Source organism: Sorex araneus, chromosome 5 (assembly GCF_027595985.1).
Source record: "Sorex araneus isolate mSorAra2 chromosome 5, mSorAra2.pri, whole genome shotgun sequence".
NCBI classification, from domain to species: Eukaryota; Metazoa; Chordata; class Mammalia; order Eulipotyphla; family Soricidae; genus Sorex; species Sorex araneus.
The window spans coordinates 66,425,745-66,444,875 of NC_073306.1; the positions used below are offsets into that span (position 1 = coordinate 66,425,745).

At 44.4% G+C, this 19,131-nt stretch overlaps 1 protein-coding gene across 6 annotated transcripts in view; it reads left to right on the top strand.

Annotated features, from left to right (window-relative positions):
• The first annotated feature begins 240 nt into the window (after positions 1-240).
• The window catches only part of NEXN (nexilin F-actin binding protein), a 57,769-nt gene continuing 38,878 nt past the window's right edge, over positions 241-19,131 (top strand). For 4 of the 6 annotated variants that reach the window (XM_055139290.1, XM_055139291.1, XM_055139294.1 and 1 more), the window contains exon 1: positions 497-878. The gene's annotated coding sequence lies outside the window, so the exon portion shown is untranslated. Of the gene's footprint in view, positions 263-496; positions 906-19,131 lie in introns of those variants that run through there. The other 2 variants (XM_055139293.1, XM_055139292.1) reach the window with 2 other exon arrangements.

The window sequence follows — 19,131 nt, forward strand, 5'->3', positions numbered from 1 at the left end:
CGTTTCCTCCTCCTCTTCTTCGTCCCTACCCCCACCACCTCCTTCTCCAACCCCTTTTGGGACACTTAAAACACCAAAGGCAAGAAAAGGCAAGCAACACGCAAATGAGGAGTCCCGGGACTCCTGCCCTGTGCTCTTCCCCAGTCGAGAACGGTGAAGGCGGCTGCCTTAGCCTCCAGTCTGGTTCGAGTCCCCGCACCGCCCCTGGACCCCCAGCACCGAGCCAGCAGTGACCACAAAACCCAACCGAAGTCGGCGGCAGGTCAGCGCTCCGAGTGAAAAAGGGTAGGGAGTGGTCGGGCCAGGTGAGAGCAGCCGGGGGAGCCCAGGCCAGCGCGTTTGCGAACCCCCATTCCAGAGGAGGAGTTTGTGTGTGTGTGTGTGTGTGTGTGTGTGTGTGTGTGTGTGTGTGTGTGTGTGTGGTGTGGTGTGGTGGTGGTGGTGGTGGTGGTGGTGTGTGTGTGTGTGTGTGTGTGTGTGTGTGTGTGTGTGTGTTTCCCGCCCGGCAGAGTCGCAGCCTCCCCGGGCCGGGCTCAGAGCGTGGGGTGCAGGGGGTCCCCCCGAGCCGGGTGCTGCGAGCCAGCGGGCAGCCCCCGCCGGCCTCCGCCCGCCTCCGCCCTGCACCCCTCTCCCGGCGACACGGCGGAGGTGGGGGCGGGGGCCTGGCCCGGCGCGCTGGAACAGCTGCAGCCGCGCCGGGCCCGCCTGGAATGCGGGAACCGGCTGCGCACCAGGACTTTTATGGAAACTTGCTGGGAGAGACGGCGGCGGCCACAGCAGCCAGACGCTCCCGGCGGCCGCGCAGCAGCCAGACCCCGGCCCGCGCTCGGGCGCGCCCCGCGCAGCCACCGCCGTCGCTCGCCGCAGGCTCCCGGCCGGTGAGGGGAGCCGGGGAAGGCGGGGAGGTGAGGCGGGGAGGGTGGTGGTGGGGGCAGCCGCCGAGGGGCCGGGGGCCGGGGTCGGGGCTGCGGGGAACGCGCGCCGGAGCGGCCACCGAGCGGACGACCCGAGTGCAGCCGCGGTGCGGCGCCCGGTCCTCGGACCCGGTCCTGCGGGCTCCGCCGAGCGCGCGCCCGCGGCTGCCTGTCCTCCCGCTGCCCGGTGTCCGGCCGCGGTCCCGCGGGGCTGAGTTTCGGGGGGACGCTCCCGCTGCGCCAGGGAAAGCGCCCCCCAACCCACCCCCCGCGCGCACTGGGCGCTCGCCCTTGGTGCTCGCCCCCTGGGGGTCCCGGCGGCGGCTCAAGTTCAGCATCGTTCCCCCTCATCCCAGACCCACCACCGTCGCCACCGCCACCACGTGTCCCCGGCACTGTCTCAAATCTGCGTCCTGCAGGGCCCCGGGCGGCTGGGGCGTGAGCTGTGACCTAGGGACCGACCGGGTGGTCCGGCCGGGATGGAGCGCTGGGTGCTGGGACTGCAGCAGCGAGCCGGGCTCCAGACCGAGATGCCCGCCCTGGTGCCAAACGTGGACTGTGCGCTGCTCTGCGCCCACCCCGCAGTTACAGTTAGTGACGACGGGCAAAAGCCAACGGTGGTTGCAATCGCTGGGGTCCACAAAGTGCAGTGTGTGTGTGTGTGTGTGTGTGTGTGTGTGTGTGTGTGTGTGTGTGTGTGTGCGCGCGCGCGTGTGCGAGTGTGTATGTGTGTGTGTGTGTGTGTGTGAGAGAGAGAGAGAGAGAGAGAGAGCGCGAGCGAGAGAGAGACAGACAGACCGACAGAGACAGAGGGAGGGAGGGAGAGACAGAGACAGAGACAGAGAGAGACAGAGAGAGGGAGAGAGATAGGGAGAGAGAGAAAGACAGGGAGAGGGTGAGAGAGAGAGGGAACATACAAGGTAAAAATAGCATTAGGATATGTCCTAACAAAATGTCTGTCCTTGGGAAAGAGGCAGGTAGATAGAGAAGTAAGCCACTATGAGAGTCAGCAGCAATCATTCACCAGCTAATATTTGTTAATGAGTTCATGGACGGGCCTGTGAGTGTTACCATAACTATGTGATGGGTAGTATGATTAAGTAAACTTACAAATTGGTGTCTTAGTCACATGTTATTCCTCTCCCCCCATCCTTTTTACAGGTTAAATAACATCTTAGTCACATGTTATTCCTCTCCCCCCCATCCTTTTTACAGGTTAAGTTGTTGTCATAAGAAAACTCAAAATGCATAGAACTCTCTGAATTTCTTTTTAGTTAAGATGGAAAATTTTGGGTATATTTAAGACGTGATTTTTTTCATTGTTGAATGCAGTTTGAAATTCCTTCTGATGATTATTAGCACTTAAAAATATTTTGACAGGGATAATTTAAAGAAAAAGAGGGTACAATTCTATATTTTATTTATGTAACACTGCCCTTATGAACCTTAGCAAAAACCACCAAAAAATTCCTTCAAGTCCAGTTTTCCTCACTATTGTTAATGATGCAATTCAGTTTAATAGAAGATTCACACTTTGGAACTGAGATGTAGTGAATAGTGATTTTTCTTGTTCGCCTTAAAAGGGATTCTGTGCTATATTTGAAAATTTGATAGGTAAGACTGATCATTGTCAAAATGTATGTCATCTTGAAATGGCTATATTTAGCACCAACAAAGGAATGCATTATCTGGGTTTTTTGAACAGTATTTTTTCCCCCTGAAATTACACTTGAGGAATTTAGGTTAGGGTTTCATTTATGAAGAGATTGAACACTTAACATTTGAAAAAGATTAATTGGAAATTTAGATCACCCTGAAATAACATTCTTGATTTGGAGGTAGGGGACATAGCAGTTGTCTTTGATATATTCGAAGAGCACTGAGTACATTTTAGAGAATATAGGGCATAAATGCAAAATAGAACAAAAGAGGGAGAAAGGGCTGGAGCACTGGGCCTGGGGCTCCATATGCCTGGTCCTTACATACCTCCCCCTCACTTTGAGCACTGAGGTATGTAGCTTTTGTGACCCACTGCACTGCATGCCCTGTGGCTCACACAAAGGCATTCTACAGCATTCTCAACAATTCCGTGCATTTTTGTTCCGAACCAATCTGTTGTCTTTGCCACCTGTGTAGTATTTTTAAATATTTTCTTTATTCCAGTTTTGTAATCGCAAAGTTGTGTATGATTTAGAAATGCTTGAAACTGTTACACTTTTCTGTTTTAAATATTCAGTCCCTAGAATAGCTTGGCTTGTGATGGTAGACTTTCAGCACTCTAGGAGGGATGAATTTTCTTATCTAGAAACACAACTTACTTAACTTTTACTCAAATACATTATAAAAGCAGTGGGGCTAGAAGTCCAGGGAGAGTACTGTGGTTTGATTCCCAGAGCCATACGAGCATCGCTAGTACAGCCCTGGAAGACTCTGAGCACTGCTGGGTGGGCCCCTGAGGCCCCCAGCGTCAGTACCGTGGCCTGGGGTGGCCCAACCATCCCCTGCACTGAAGGGCTGGAGCAGGGTTGGGTCCCCAGGTACTTGAGCTGAACTTTTGGGGACCAGGGCTCAGCTGGCCAAGAATTCCTAGTGGGGTGCCCAGACCTCCTAAGCACTACTTGGATAATACCCCCCACACCCCCCAAAAACCCCAACAGTAACAAACCATGATTTAAAAAAAAATGGTTTGTGGTTAAACATCATGGTAAGAGCTAGAGTGATAGTACAATGGGTAGGGCGATTGCCTTGTACATGAAGGACCTGGGTTCGATCCCCAGCACCATATCTGGTCCCCTGAGCACTGGTCCCTGAGTATAAAGCCAAGAGTAAGCACTGAGCACAATCAGGTGTAACCCCCAAGGCTCCCCACCCCCAAAATCAGGGCAAATAGAAATGAGGTTGCAAATCTGATCCCTCTTCTATTTCTCTCTTGATATATTTCCTTTTTCCCCATGCTTAGGATTTTTTTCTTGCTGGAGTGATAGCGCAACGGGTAGTGTTTGTCTTGCACACGGCTGACCTGCGTTCGATTCCTCCACCCCTCTCGGAGAGCCTGGCAAGCTACCCGTGGCGTATTCGACATGCCAAAAACAGTAACAACAAGTCTCACAATGGAGATGTTACTGGTGCCCACTTGAGCAAATCGATGGCAACGGGATGACAGTGACAGTGACAGTGCCATATCTCAGTAAAATTCTATAAATCAAAACATTTCATGAAAACTCTGCCATCCAGAGTTTGTGAGCATACAACGATTGTTTCTCCCACCTGCTTCATGTTCCTTTCCTGTCCTCAGATCAGAAGACAGATAGATTAGGGCTCTTTAGGCCTGGTTTGGGGGTAAGTGGGAACTGACTTTCTTTATCTCTTCTTGTCTTTTCAATCTTTATGACTGTGCCTCTCTCCCTGTGGGGAAGACAGGCCCAGGCCTCCTTTATCTTGTCTCTTCCGACTTTCTTATTGGTGCCTGTTCATTGCAGTTGGTGTGTGTGTGTGTGTGTGTGTGTGTGTGTGTATAACAAATCAGCAGTCAAAAAGCCACTTTCAGTTACAGAGTCCTTTTTAAAAAAAATATGCACATACGTTATATTAAAGTATGGGTTTATCATCTTCTCTTGAAAAACTGGAAGATCTGGGCAAAACTGGCTCTGCCTTCCTGCATATCAGCATTGCTCTGTACAAAACAGGAGCTGACCGCCCTTGCCCCCCATAGAGCACCTCCTCACCATCGAAGATCTCCAATGTTCCTGTTGTTTCACGAATCACTGCTCATAATTAATGTCAATTACATAATAACGTTAACTTAGCTTCCATCTACATTGACTGACCCCGGACACTTGAATCTAAGGATGAAAGCAAGTCTGGAACTATGATAGGATGGGAAATCTGTTGGAATTGGCATTCAGAACCTCAGCCTTGTCTATTTTAGTTGTGTTTAGGTTAGCAGTTCTCGCTAAATGATGTGATCATAGGCATGGGAGGAAGGTCTGGGTTTGATCCTTAGTGCCTCAGGGTCTCCTGAGCACCCACAGGAGCAACCCCGAGCATCAGCAAGAGTAGCTTCCAGCATCACCAATTGTGACCCAGAATATTATAACCCCAAATTATACATATGCAACTATATAACATGGAATTTTAGAAAGCATAGGGTAGATATTCTTGGAAGAGAATTGTTCCTAACACCTCCTATTGAATACTGCTTTGTCTCCAAACCTGGAAGCATTTGTCAAAGTTTTTCCAATTCCTGAGAGCAGTGTTTCTCCACCTCTCCCAACCTTGATCCCTGTCTGATCCTGTTTCCTTTCTGGGGTTCCTGCCTTCCTGATTGCTCCCTTAGTCTCCTGCTGTGGGCTCCCATTACACAGTTTGCACCTGTGAGTCCTTGGAATATCTTGGAGTCTGCAGGAGGCATATAGCCCCCAGCTGAGGAGTGGTGTCTAGTGGAGCTTGGCTAGACACCAAGCAAGAGAAGTTAACCAATCTCCTAACTCTGTCTCCCTGGTCCACAACTTTTCTGAGGCCGGAAAGGCCTCTCTTGCCCTTCTCATCTGTGTTCTCTTTGAAAAACCATCTCCACTTGCCGAAATGGTGAGGCAGCCTGGTTCTTCCAGATTATCACATCTGTTTGCTTGGAAGTGAGCTTTATGACAAGCCAAATCTGGATTTTTTTTTCTTTCATGATATTTGGTTTGCTGCACCACTCTCATTTTCTTTTTGATTATTTTGTTCATCCATCCATTCAATTATGCATCTTCATCTGTAGACTTCCTTTTGGAGCCATAAATCATATGTTTTTTCTAAGCTGATTTTTAGATTAAACTGTTCTCCTTGTTATGTCTTTGATTACAGAGCCAAGAGTAACCACTGAGCATTACCTGTGTGGCAAAAAAAAAAAACCCAAAATAGATAGATAAAATAAAAAAATAAAAGTCGGGGGGGCCGGAGCGATAGCACAGCAGGTAGGGCGTTTGCTTTGCATGAGGCTGACCTGGGTTTGATCTCTGGCATCCCATATGGTCCCCCAAGCACTGCCAGGAGCAATTCCTGAGTGCAAAGCCAGGAGTGACCCCTGAGCATCGCTGGGTGTGACCCAAAAAGAAAAAAAAAAGTGGGGACAAAGAATTCACTTGAGTTTCAAGTTGGCACTATCTGAATTATATTCTTGAGAAAGTTATGTAAATATACATATAAATTTATATTTATATAAATATAAAATATAAATAAGTATAAAATATAAATATACAGTACACCTAAAACAGTGAAATAATTATTATAAAGGATGTAGAGTTATGGCCTTACAGTCTCAATCCATCAGTATTTATTTTTGAAACATTTTTATTGCATGTCTATAAAAGTCAAGAAAATTAATTTAGCCAACAAAATGTACAGGTCAATTTTATATCCAGTGAAATTCTAGAACAGAAACATATACGTGCATATTTTTAAATATAGCTATTGTACATAAATATCATACTCTGAGATTTCTGTATTTTGGCATAGGTGCAGGTTCAAATATTCAAGTAACATAAAAATTATAACAATTTTTGCAATGAAAATGTACCTGGGACATTTTATCAAGCTATTGTCATTTTCGGGAACTTCTTAGAACACATCTCATTAATTTCTGTCAGCAAATGTATATGCATATATATATATACACATATATTTTTTTAAGTAAAGACAGATTTTATTTAGAGATTTTTTGGAAGGGGAAGGAGGGAGAGAAAGTGAGAGAGATCATCATGCTCAAGAGAGGGGCTGAAGTGATAGAACTGCAGGTAGGGCATTTGCCTTGCATGCGGCTGACCCAGGTTCGATTCCCAGCATCCCATATGGTCCCCCGAGCACCACCAGGAGTAATTCCTGAGTGCATGAGCCAGGAATAACTCCTGTGCATCACCAGGTGTGACCAAAATAAAAAAAAAGAGAGAGAGAGAGAAAGCACTGGCTTCTCCAAGGGCAGAGAGCGCTCCTACACACACCCCAGCATGAGATATGGAAGCATAAAAGTACATATCTCATGTATGCGGGTGCCACATGTACTCTGACGCCACATATTCTCAGCCATGTGGGCACAAGCAGTATATGGGCTCAGACAGCATATACGCTCAACAGATATATTGGTATTACCACTTGCCATACTATGTATATTCATTGTTATGTTTCTATATAAAATAATTAATGTTTTAATGTTTGAAAAGTGGGAAATGGGGAGCTGGAGAGGCAGTAGAGTGGGTAGGGCACTTGCTTTGCACATGGCCGAGTTGCATTTCATTCCTAGCACACCTGTGGTCCTCACAACTCCAAAAGGAGTAATTCCTGAGCAGTGCTGGGTGTGGCCCAAAAGACAAAAAGAAAGAAAGAAAGAAAGAAAGAAAGAAAGAAAGAAAGAAAGAAAGAAAGAAAGAAAGAAAGAAAGAAAGAAAGAAAGAAAGAAAGAAAGAGAGAGAAAGAGAGAAAGAAAAAAGAGAAAGAGAGAGGGAGGGAGGGAGAGGAAGGAAGGAAGGAAGGAAGAAAAAAGGAAGGAAAGGAAGAAAGAAAGAGAGAAAAGAAAGAAAGAAAGAAAGAAAGAAAGAAAGAAAGAAAGAAAGAAAGAAAGAAAGAAAGAAAGAAAGAAAGAAAGAAAGGAGCAGCTAACTGAAAGTAAAAAAAAAAAAACCCTAGAATCCTGTTCTTTGTTCTCTATTGAACAGCTTGAAACCTTGGATAATCACTAGTCCCTTTTTGCCTCACATTTTCAATATGGTAGATGAGGAAACTGGAGTTAAAGTATCTTTCAAGTTCTTAGATAGAGAGCTTTTAAAATGCGTCACCATTCCCATATAGTTATGACTGATAATAAACCTGTTTGAAACTGAACTCATTTCTGACCCCTTAGGCAAGCTTTTAAATTCAATGTTAATGTTAAACCTGCTCACCCATAGGCTCAAAATAGAAGCCTTGGATTAATTCTTGACAGTACTTGTCTCCTCACCTCCAAATCTATTTAGCCAAAAAAGCTTGCCATCTTGCCCCCCTTACGATATAAGTGTCCACAACATGCCTTTAGTTCACCTCCAGTCTCCCATAGCCAAGGATACTGTCTGGCACAGAGGTGGAGCTTAAAAATGCTTGTTAAAGAGGTGGATGAATGGGTCACCAGGTCCTGTCATTCCCACTTCTATTTCAGCTTGTCATTCCTCATTCTTCAAGTCAGGCCCTTATCGCCTCCTGCCAGGATTATTGTGCTTGTCCCCTGAACCATAGTCTTTCTCCCTTTCACTACATTTTCTACACTCAGAGCCTCTTTCTTCCTTTCTAGAATACGGATCTCATTAGGATACATTTTTTGCTTGAAGTTTTCATTGCCTGCTTTGCCCGAAGGTGAGACTTAGAAAATGTCTGAATTTTTCCTTTTTTTTTTCTTTTTTTTTTCTTTTTTTTGCTTTTTGGGTCACACCCAGCAATGCACAGGGGTCACTCCTGGCTCATGAGCTCAGGAATCACCCCTGGCGGTGCTCAGGGGACCCTGTGGGATGCTGGGATTTGAACCCGGGTCGGCCGCGTGCAGGGCAAACGCCCTACCCGCTGTGCTATCACTCCAGCCCCAATCTGAATTTTTCTTAACATGGTATTTTGAACTCTTCCCAATTTATGCTCATCCTGTCTTTTTACTCTTACCATGGTTTTACTAGAAAATTTACAATCTCCCAAATTTGAAGGCTGTAGGTCACCAGACATTGGTATTTTGTTTTTGGTTATTTTTTCCTTCCCCCAATTTTCCTCTTACAGAATTATGAAATCCTATAAAGTATAACTCAATGTATAACTTAAATGTCACCATTTCTGTGAAACCTTCACTAAGCCCCACTATAGTCTTTTCCACCACTTTTGTAAGTTTCTTTAGCCCAGAAACTATAGTAGTACTTATTCCTTTTAAATATAGCTACTTATGACCATCGTAAAATTGCAATATTCCTTTTGAAACTTGGCATGGTTACTCATTAGCTTCATTTAATATAAATACATAATATCCTAGAATGACATTATTTAATCATTCCAACCTTCTTTATTATAACAAAACTCTTGTTAACTAGTTACTTGTTTAACTCTATCCTTTAGTCACTATTTTTTTTTTCTTCTTGGAGTCACATCTGGCAATGCACTGGGGTCACTCCTGGCTCTGCACTCAGGAATTACCCCTCTCGGTACTCAGAGGACCATATGGGATGCTGGAATTCGAACCCGTGTTGGCCGCATGCAAGGCAAATGAGCAGTGATACCCGATGTGCTATCACTCCAGCCCCTAGTCACTATTTTTTTTCTACTCATTCTCAGACTGGCTGGTCTGAGCTCATGGACACGTTACTATAAATGTGTGGGATTGAATTGCTGTGTTGTTGCTGCCCCTGTAAGGTGACCAAAGATACTGCATCTGCCTGATCTGAATTAAGTCACTTCATACTAGTCTGTAAGATTCCAGATTTAAAATCCTTTGACATTTAGGTTTCTTAAGTATACTAAGTATAGGAATTACTCTTCTATCAGAATTCATTTAGTTTTCTAAAATATAGTGAGAGTACTCCATCCCATTAATCTCTTTCTACAGCAAGGACAAACAGGATTTCATAGAATGTTCTTTGCTATAATTCAACAAATCTCAGTATGAAATCTTAGAATCTCTGGAACTCACCAAGACTTTTGAGGCATTCAGTAAAATCCTTCCTTGTCTAACTTTATACCTCTATGAGGCTGTGTTTTCTTTGTATTCTTCATCAAACCAACATTATCAGGGCCAAAGAAATACTACCAGGATTATGAGACACTTGTCTGGGGTATCACTGATCTCAGTTTCATGAGCACAGAGCCAGGAGTAAGTCCTGAGCACCACTAGCAGTGACCTGCAAGCCCAAAACTAAAACAAAAACTCATTATCATACAATAGTTTGAAACTTTAGGGGCTGGAGCGATAGCACAGCGGGTAAGGCGTTTGCCTTGCATGCGGCCGACCCGGGTTCGATTCCCAGCATCCCAAATGGTACCCTGAGAGTAATTTCTGAGTGTCAAGCCAGGAGTAACCCCTGTGCATTGCCGGGTGTGACCCAGAAAGCAAAAAAAAATAGTTTGAAACTTTAGAACAAAATTGTATGCAATGATGGAATGCAAAAGCATATGTGAGGATGTGCCTCATTTTATTAATCTAGATATTAAAGAGATATGCAAAACTTTCAAAGAAATTCTATATTCTTATTAATTATTATTATTATTAGATTTGGGAGGGACCATACCTGGCTGTGCTCAGGGCTTACTCCTGGCTCTGCACTCAGAGATCACTCCTGGGAGGTTTCCAGTGGCCATACAGGATGTCACAGATCAAACCTGGACCAGCTGTGTGCAAAGCAAGTGTCCTAATCAATATATTGTCATCCCAGCCCTACTAATTATTTTTTGAAAATGGTTATTTTCTGTTACTAAATGTTCGTGTTGGTATGTGCTGTAACTGTTATTTTACATGATTTTGTAATATATGTTTAAATTTTCTTTTTAATTTCAATTACATTAAATATATATAGATATAATTTATTCAAATAGACAAAAACATTCAAGGGCTCTCAGTAATAAGCCTAGGAATGAGGCCTTGAGACCCAAAATATTGAGAATCATCCCATAATTCATAGATCTTTTTACAGTTTTCTTTCTTTCTTTTTTTTTTTTTTTTTTTGCTTTTTGGGTCACACTCGGTCATGCACAGGGGTTACTCCTGGCTCTGCACTCAGGAATTACTGCTGGCAGTGCTCAGGGGACCATATGTGATGCTGGGAATCGAACCTGGGTCGGCCACGTGCAAGGCAAACGCCCTACCCGCTGTGCTATTGCTCCAGCCCCAAGTTTTATTTATTTCTATTGTGGTATAGTTTATAATCGAATGGAAGTCATTGATTTCAGCTTCACTGCTGCCTCATCAATCCTTACATGATCCCTTCCTCTTCTCACATCTCAGACCCTTAATCTCTCTCATCTTGCAGTTCTATTGATCATGTCTCAGGATTTGTTTCCATTGGGGATTGCATAATTCCTTTGTTTCTTTGCACTCCACGTATGAGCAAGATCATCTGGTATTTGTCTTTTACTGTCTGACTCATTTCACATAATATTCACAAAACACAAAAAGCACATCAGTTCCATCCAATTGTGCATATGACTAAACATTTATATAAAAATTAAATCTAAAAGATAGATTAGGGACTGAGGAAATAGACCAAAGGACCAGAATGTATGCTTTACATGCAGAAGGCCCTGGTTTGTTCCCTGGCACAGCATGGTCCCCAGATAACTACCCCACCCAAATATTACATGAGTAGCGGCCCCCTGACACTGGCTCTGACCCCAAACCAAGCAAACAAGAAAGAAAATAGATTAGATTTAAGTCTGGTAGTGGTGGCGGGGGGTGGGGTTTGAGAATACAAAAAAATATTATTCCCATCCTCTTATTGTTGTTGATATTGCTGTGCTAAATGGGGGTCACACACTAGGGGTCTGCACACATTTTAATGATGCTGCTTGCCAAGGGTTGTACATTAGGTTGTGTTGCCGACTCCTTTAGCTGTGGTGCTCGAAGAAACCCAGGCCATGATGCTTTCACATCCCCTCCCTGGTGCTCACTGGGGTCACACGGTTTTACTGTTGTGCTTCATACACCTGGTTGTACCTGAAAATCATCTGTGGCCATGGCTTCAAATTGCAGAGATGCCAGGGTTCCACTTGTGGGGTTTGTGTGTGGGTCCCAGGGATTGAACTCATCAATTTAAGATTATAAAGCAGGTCTTCTAAGCAAGTGGGCCCTAATTTCTTCCCTTGGGCCCTAACACCTAGAAGCCTGAGCACATTTAGAGGTGTCAGAGTCTGAGGGAGGACAAAAAACCACAGTAAAGTTAGAGTGAAAATGAAAATAGTTCCCCATTTCAATTATATTTCATTTGGGGAAAGATCTCACTGGTAAATAAGTGGCTATAGCATAATCTTGGGAGCCCAAATCCAAATCCCTGGTCCCCACATTCATCTGGAGAAGCCCTGCAAGTTCTGCTATCAGTGTTCTCTAAGTTGTAAGTAAGTTCCAGCCTTACTACAGCCAGGTATGTGTAAGCTCCACAGAAGAAGATGTGACCCCTGGCGCGCATGTGTGAGTACCGGAGCGAGCACGACGACTATAACTCGTGTGCCTCAGTTAACGTGTGTGATCTCAACTAAAGAGCATGTGTACAAACACTGAGAATCCAGGAGTACAAATCGTGGTGGGCAGCTCAAGGAACTCTGCAAGCAGTACAGCCTGATGTGTGACCATCCTCATGGAGCACTACAGCTAAAATCTGTGTGCATCATCTATGAGTACCATGATTCAAAGACAGCAGGTGTGTATGTGTGTGTATGTGTGTATGTGTGTGCATCCATGAAGGCATGGAACCACTGGTTATCAAAACAGCATCACCAACAATAAAGAGAAGAAGACAGATGGAGGGAATAAAAAAAATGTCTTGGGGCTCCAGGGGATAACTCAGTGGCAAGTAGCACCTGTCTCCCAAGCCTGAAGCCAGAGTTTGATCCTGGTGCTTCCCACATGTGCTGAGAGCTAGCCCGGTCACACTCTCTGGGACCCCATTGCCCGGCAGTGCACAATCTCCAGCCCACTGTATCCAGGTGTGTGTGAGCACCGTGATTTAAAGACATGCATGTACTATGGCCAGGAATGTGTCCCCCAGATGTGGGGGTATTAAGTCCAAATATTAAGTCCAGAATGTGCTTGAACACCACAATCAAAGCAGTATGGCTTCTGATAAGCATGTGTGAAGCCTCACAACGAAAAGTGTGAAATCCTGGAACACTGCAAACTGAAGGTACCAAAACTCAGTGTGTGTGAGCCCCAGCCATCAGCCACTTCATCAACAGCAAAGGGAAGGGAAGGAAAAGGAAAAAAAAATTCATAGACTTATCTTGGATGTGGAAAAAGGCTCATAGATATATTGGTTTAAGAGGAACACTGACACAGTCGGGAGCGACTAGCAAATCCTGAGTCTGAACGGACCGACCGCAGGCCCTGGAATTAGGGCTAGAAGTTGCCTCTGCAAACTGTTTAAAACATATTTTATTAATAATTTATACTTGAAACAGTTATTATGGCAGTATGTATTAAGACCTTTTGGAGAAACCAAGCTGGAGAGATAGTACAATGTTAGAGCACTTAAGAGCTGGAGTGATAGTACAGAGGGTAGGGCATTTGCCTTGCATGCGGCTGACCTGGGTTCAATCGCTGGCATCCCGTATGGTGCCCCAAGCACTACCAGGAGTGATTTCTGAGTGCAGAGCCAGGAGTAACCCCCGAGCATTGCTGGGTGTGACCCAAAAAGCCAAAAAAAAAAAATACCCAAAACACCACAAAAAATAATGCTGGGGCACTTGCCCTGCATGTGACTGACCTAGGTTTCATTTCCAGCATATGGTCTCTGGAATCATATGGTCTCTGGAACACCTCTAGGAGTGATCCCTGGAAGCAGAGTCAGGAGTAATCTCTGAACACAGCTGGATGTGGCCAATAATAATAATAAAAATAATAAAGCCCTTGAGGAAATGCATTTAAAGTTGAGTTGACTTGGACTCTGGCACCTTTGGAAAAAGATTGGTTTTGGTCGATGATTATACATACCATAGATATAAAAAATGTTTCATGATGGCTCTGGGGTTATGTATTTACTTCCCTTTCCCTGTTGCTATTGTTATGATGACCAGGGGTCAAACACTTGGCTGTGGTGTTAGAGGGACTCACATACCCAGTTGCAGTGCTTGCTTTATTTTGGCTCCAGGGATCAAAAAAGATTTAAAAAAAATTTTTTGTTAAGTCATGAAGTTAATTTATTTAACTGTGTGGGAATATAAACATTTAGATCATGCACCAGAGTTACATCTAGGCTTTGCTCTCAAGGGGATGTTTAATGCAGCTTCATAATGTCATGAATAAATTCTAGTACACTGCCAAGAAGAAACAATTAAGTACTCACTGATGTATTCTGATTATGAATTTTTTATCTGATGTGCTCAAGGTTAGAATTTTATATGGATACTTAATCAGACTAACCTGGATAATCATTTTCCGAGGAGTTGGAAAGATCATATAGTGGGTAGGGTGCTTGTCTTGCACATGGCTGAATTTGAAATCCCAGGGTGCCCCATATGGTCTCCGAAGCCCGACAGGAGTGACCCCTGAGCATAGAGCCAGGAGTAAGCCCTAAGCACTGCTGGGTGTAGCCCCAAAACCCAAACAAAGCAAAATCCTATTCTGAGGTTTTCACTGAATTTTTCCGAAGACTGATAACCTAAGAAAAGAAATAATGCCTATCTGTTGAGTTCATTTATTTTTTCTCATTTTTAATTTTTTTGTTTATTTTTGGGTCACACTCAGCAATGCACATGAGTTACTCCTGGCTCTGCACTCAGGAATTACTCCTGGCTGTGCTCAGGGGACCATATGGGATGCTGGAAATCAAACCTGGGTCAGCCACGTGCAAGGCAAGCGCCCTACCCGCTGTGCTATCGCTCCAGCCCCTCACTTGTAATTATTTTACTTCATGTAGAAAAAAGTGGCAACTGATGATACAATTCTAAGATTAAAATGGATGAGATAACAAAGTTGCAATATTAATATCAATAGATCTGGAAAATAAATTTATGTGACATTGTTTTATCCGATTGCAGGGTTGGTAAGTTCTTGTCTAAGAGTTTATTAAGCTTTTTGTTGCTTCAGGTTCAGACATTTCCTATCTCTGGCCTGGGCCAAAGAGTCGACAAGGTTATAGACGTGTAATGGTGCGCGGGACTATGGGGGCTTCTAGAAATATCTGGGGTGGGAAGAGGCTAACCACCCCAACTCTGAAAAATATCCCAGAGTTCCTAGTTGGGGCGGGCACTGGTACCTGCTATCAATCAGAGATTGCTGTCTATGCAGAGAATATTCATGAGGCGATGGAGTTGAGCCCTGGTGTGGCTGCAGAGGTGGAAGTGAGTGTTGCTGCTGTAGCCTTCCTTTGGCGGTTTTGGGGCTTGCCTACCTCCTGCTGGCACTCAGGGGTTTTCAGTAGCAGGAACTGGCATTTCCATAAGGTTTAGCAGCTTAGTGTGCATCTCCTGGGAGATTTGGCTGTGATATGCTGGAGCAGGGCTGGCAAGTGAGTCTTGAGTTTATTTCCTAATGCTTGTCAGTGTGATAGCACAGTGGGTAGGGCATTTGCCTTGCCTGCAGCCGACCCGGGTTCGATTTCTCCGTCCCTCTCGGAGAGCCCGGCAAGCTACCTAGAGTATCTCACCCACACGGCAGAGCCTGGCAAGCTACCCCTGGCGTATTCGATATGCCAAAAACAGTAAGAGCAAGTCTCACAATGGAGATGTTACTGGTGCCCTCTCGAGCAAATTAATGAGAAACGGGATACAGTGACAGTGACAGCTTGTCAGTGTGCCTGCTTAATAACCATCTGTTAATTAATGGCATATTCTGCTCACGAAGTGTTTCTGCGCAATGGTCATCATAATATTCAGACAGTACTTAGCTGCTTAACTTGACATTCTGTCTGCCAGGCACATGTGCTAAGGATATAATAGTGTCTAAGATATAGCCTCTACTCTCAAAAAAACTCATTCTGGAAGAGGAAGAAGTCAAGAAAAGGAAATGTTACAATCAAAGATGCTACGGGAACATATAGAAGTGCTAGTCCAGGCTTATGGAGTCAAGATTGGCTTCCTTGGGGCTGTGGAGCGATAGCACAGCAGTAGGGCATTTGCCTTGCACACGGCCAACTCGGGTTCTATTCCCAGCATCCCATCTGGTCCCCTTAGCACAGCCAGGGGTAATTCCTGAGTGCAGAGCCAGGAGTGACCCCTGAGCATCGGTGGGTGCAACCCAAAAAGAAAAAAAAATTGGCTTCCTGGAAGAAAGTGACAGTATATCTGATGGAATGAGGAGGAGTAAACTCAGGGAAAGGAAAGAACGTTAAGCTGAGGGAGCTAGCTGTGCAAACGCTTGCATTGTGCCCTTATTCAGTATGAGTGTTAGAGTGGGGGAGAGGGAGCGAGGGAGATGCAGCTGAAGGGGTTATCTAGACTGCCAGGACATCTAACGTGGGCTAGGATATCACTTCAAGACTGGAGCTGCCCAGCAGTACAGGGCCCTGAGCTTGATTCCTGGTGCTGCAGAGGTGGTTCTGGTGAGCCCCAGTAATGCCAGTCGGAGCATCACTATGGAGTGTCAAACTTTCGGGCCCCAGAAGGGCCAAATGTTGCCCCAGGTGGCCTCCCGTCCTCCTGAACACAGCGTGGTAGAGATAAAATATATTAAAATTAAAAATGTATTTTATTACTGCCAGCATGTAATCAGTCAGTAGAGAAAAGGACGTAGAAGAGGGGAAACACTGAAAACAGGTCATCTACACCTATGCAATGCCAAGAGGCAAAGCTGTGCTGAAAGGAGAAAGAAGCAGCAGACAGAAACAGTCTGAGTTTTTGGTTTGTTTTTTTTTTTCTTTTTGGGTCACACCGGGCATTGCACAAGAGTAACTCTTGGCTCATGAACTCAGGAATTACCCCTGGCAGTGCTTGGGGGACCATATGGCATGCTGAGAATCAAACCCGGGTTGGCTGCGTGCAAGGCAAACTCCCTACCCTCTGTGCTATCGCTCCAGCCCCAGAAGAAGCAAACAGTCTGAGTCAGGCACAGGGAGAGGGTGGGACAAGGGGCCTGGGGATTTTCAGACATGGCAGTGGGGTGCAGACAGGGGGAACTGTCCATTTGATTTGGCAGTGAGAAAAGCATCATTGTGAGAGTTCTCAAGAAAACTGAGGTGCACAGAAGTTAACTTACTTTCCCAGGACTGTATATCTACTCAACCAGCTGAATAGCAACTACTCACCCAGATAATCTTCTGATTATCCCAGTGTTCCACCACCATCGCTGTCTTTTCAATATGTTTGAAGAAAATCAGCATTTAACCAAATGTTTATTTTTCATTCTGAATGGTTTGTTATCAAAGTCATTAGGAAGCAAAAGGTCTAGGTTCTAGGAGAACATTTTGGAAGACATTAAATTGCATTATTTTATTTTTAAATTGAATAAATTATTTTTTACTCAATTTAAAAATAAAAGGGTTTGTAAATCTTTTGTGAGAGGGTTTATGAAAAGTTAATGACAAGATTGAACAAGTAGGTTGAGTACAAAAACTCAGTCAATTGTTCTGAATCTTAATTATCATAAATGTTTCTCTACATATAACTATGTTTATTTCTATATTGACCTTCTAATACTAAGTCCAAAAATTGTTTCCTAATGAAGAGAAAAACCAGACGTGATATAGGGACAGTGGTGAAGGGCCTAGGGCATTTTGGTGGTGGGGGGTGGTGGTGCAGTGACATCAATGCCATTAATGTTAATTTCATTAACTATTGAAACCAGGTTACCTGTATCACTGTATCACTATCATCCCGTTGCTCATCGATTTGCTCGAGCGGTCACCAGTAAGGTCTCCATCATGAGACTTGTTACTGTTTTGGGCATATCAAATACGCCACGGGTAGCTTGCTAGGCTCTGCCATACGGGATACTCTCGGTAGCTTTCCGGGCTCTACGAGAGAGGTGGAGGAATCAAACCTGGGTTGGTCATGTGCAAGGCAAATACCCTACCCTTTGTGCTATCGCTCCAGCCCCCAGGTTACCTAAGTTATAATTTTTTTTTTTTGCTTTTTTGGGTCACACCTGGCAATGCTCAGGGATTATTCTTGGCTCTGCACTCAGGAACTACCTCTGGCGGTGCTCAGGGGACCATAAGGGATGCTGGGAATCGAACCTGGGTCGGCCGCGTGCAAGGCAAATGCCCTACTCACTGTGCTATTGCTCCAGCCCCTAAATTATAATAATTTGTAAGAGCAGAAATATAATTTAAAATAACACTGTTACCTCAAAAAGTATTTCTGGGTTGTCTATAAAGAAGGAATTGATTTGGGCAAAGTTGAAGATAGCTGTGACTCTTCTTGGTATGTAGGACTCTGTTGATGAGGATTATATAATTGGGATTATATCACTGGGATTATATAATTTTAGTTGTGTCAAGACCATTTGGTACTTGTGGGAGACATTGGGGGTCAAGTGCTTGGCATCATGCTTGTTAGCCTTTGTCACTGACTCATCCCTGGGCCCCTCAGCTCCATTTCTTGATGAAAGATCAGTATCTGTGGGGCTGGAGGAATAGGTGACATTCAACAGTTTTGGAACATTTTACAGAATCCTTGTGACGAGTAGTTTGGAATCATTTAATACTTGAAAAAGTCATCATAAAGCTAAATTTTCATTGTCATTATACAACTCAAAGTGAATTCAGTTATTTTAAGAATACATTACTGGATTCTGTTCCATTAGATAAGAGAATAAGAAGTCTTTAAGAGCCTTTGTACTCTTGGCAATTTAGCAGAATGATGAGCTATCTCAGTGTGTTCCTGAATCAAGTGAGTAATATACATGTGACCATTGTGATTGATTCTTCACTATCATTAATTGCCACAATGGAAGTGCTACTTAGATATTGCTGAGTTGAGCTGAGTTGAGCACTTTAAAAATGAGAACCCAAGGATCTGGGGTTTATTTTAGTGCTATGGTGCATGCTGTGCATGTATGAGGCTCAGGATTCAAACTCCAGCGCTACAGAAATAATAAAAAATGAGATTTTTTAAAAAATCACTGACTTTATCGTACATGAATAGATCCACTAAATTAATTCTAAACAACCAACTGAGGCGCTGCATTTCACTCAGTACTGGAGTTATTTATTTGGACTGGAGCGATAGCACAGTGGGTAGGGCATTTGCCTTGCACGCGGTCAACCCGGATCCCCAGCATCACATGAACTGTCTCCTGAGCACCAAGCCAGTAAGACTCCCTGAGCCACTGGGTGTTGCTACCCACTCTAAAAAGCAAAATAGATAAAAACTGTCAGTAAAGAATCGCTTGCATATATTAAATAAAAAATTGAAGGTTGATGCTGTTCTCATTTTATACTAACTTTCAAAATGAGATCTCAGATGGAGCCTGAGAGGAAGTACGGTGGGGTAGGGTGCCTGCCTTGCACAAGGCCAACCTGGGTTTGATCCTTGGCATCCCATATAGTTCCCCAAACCCACCATGAGTAATTCCTGAGTGCAGAGCCAGGAGTAA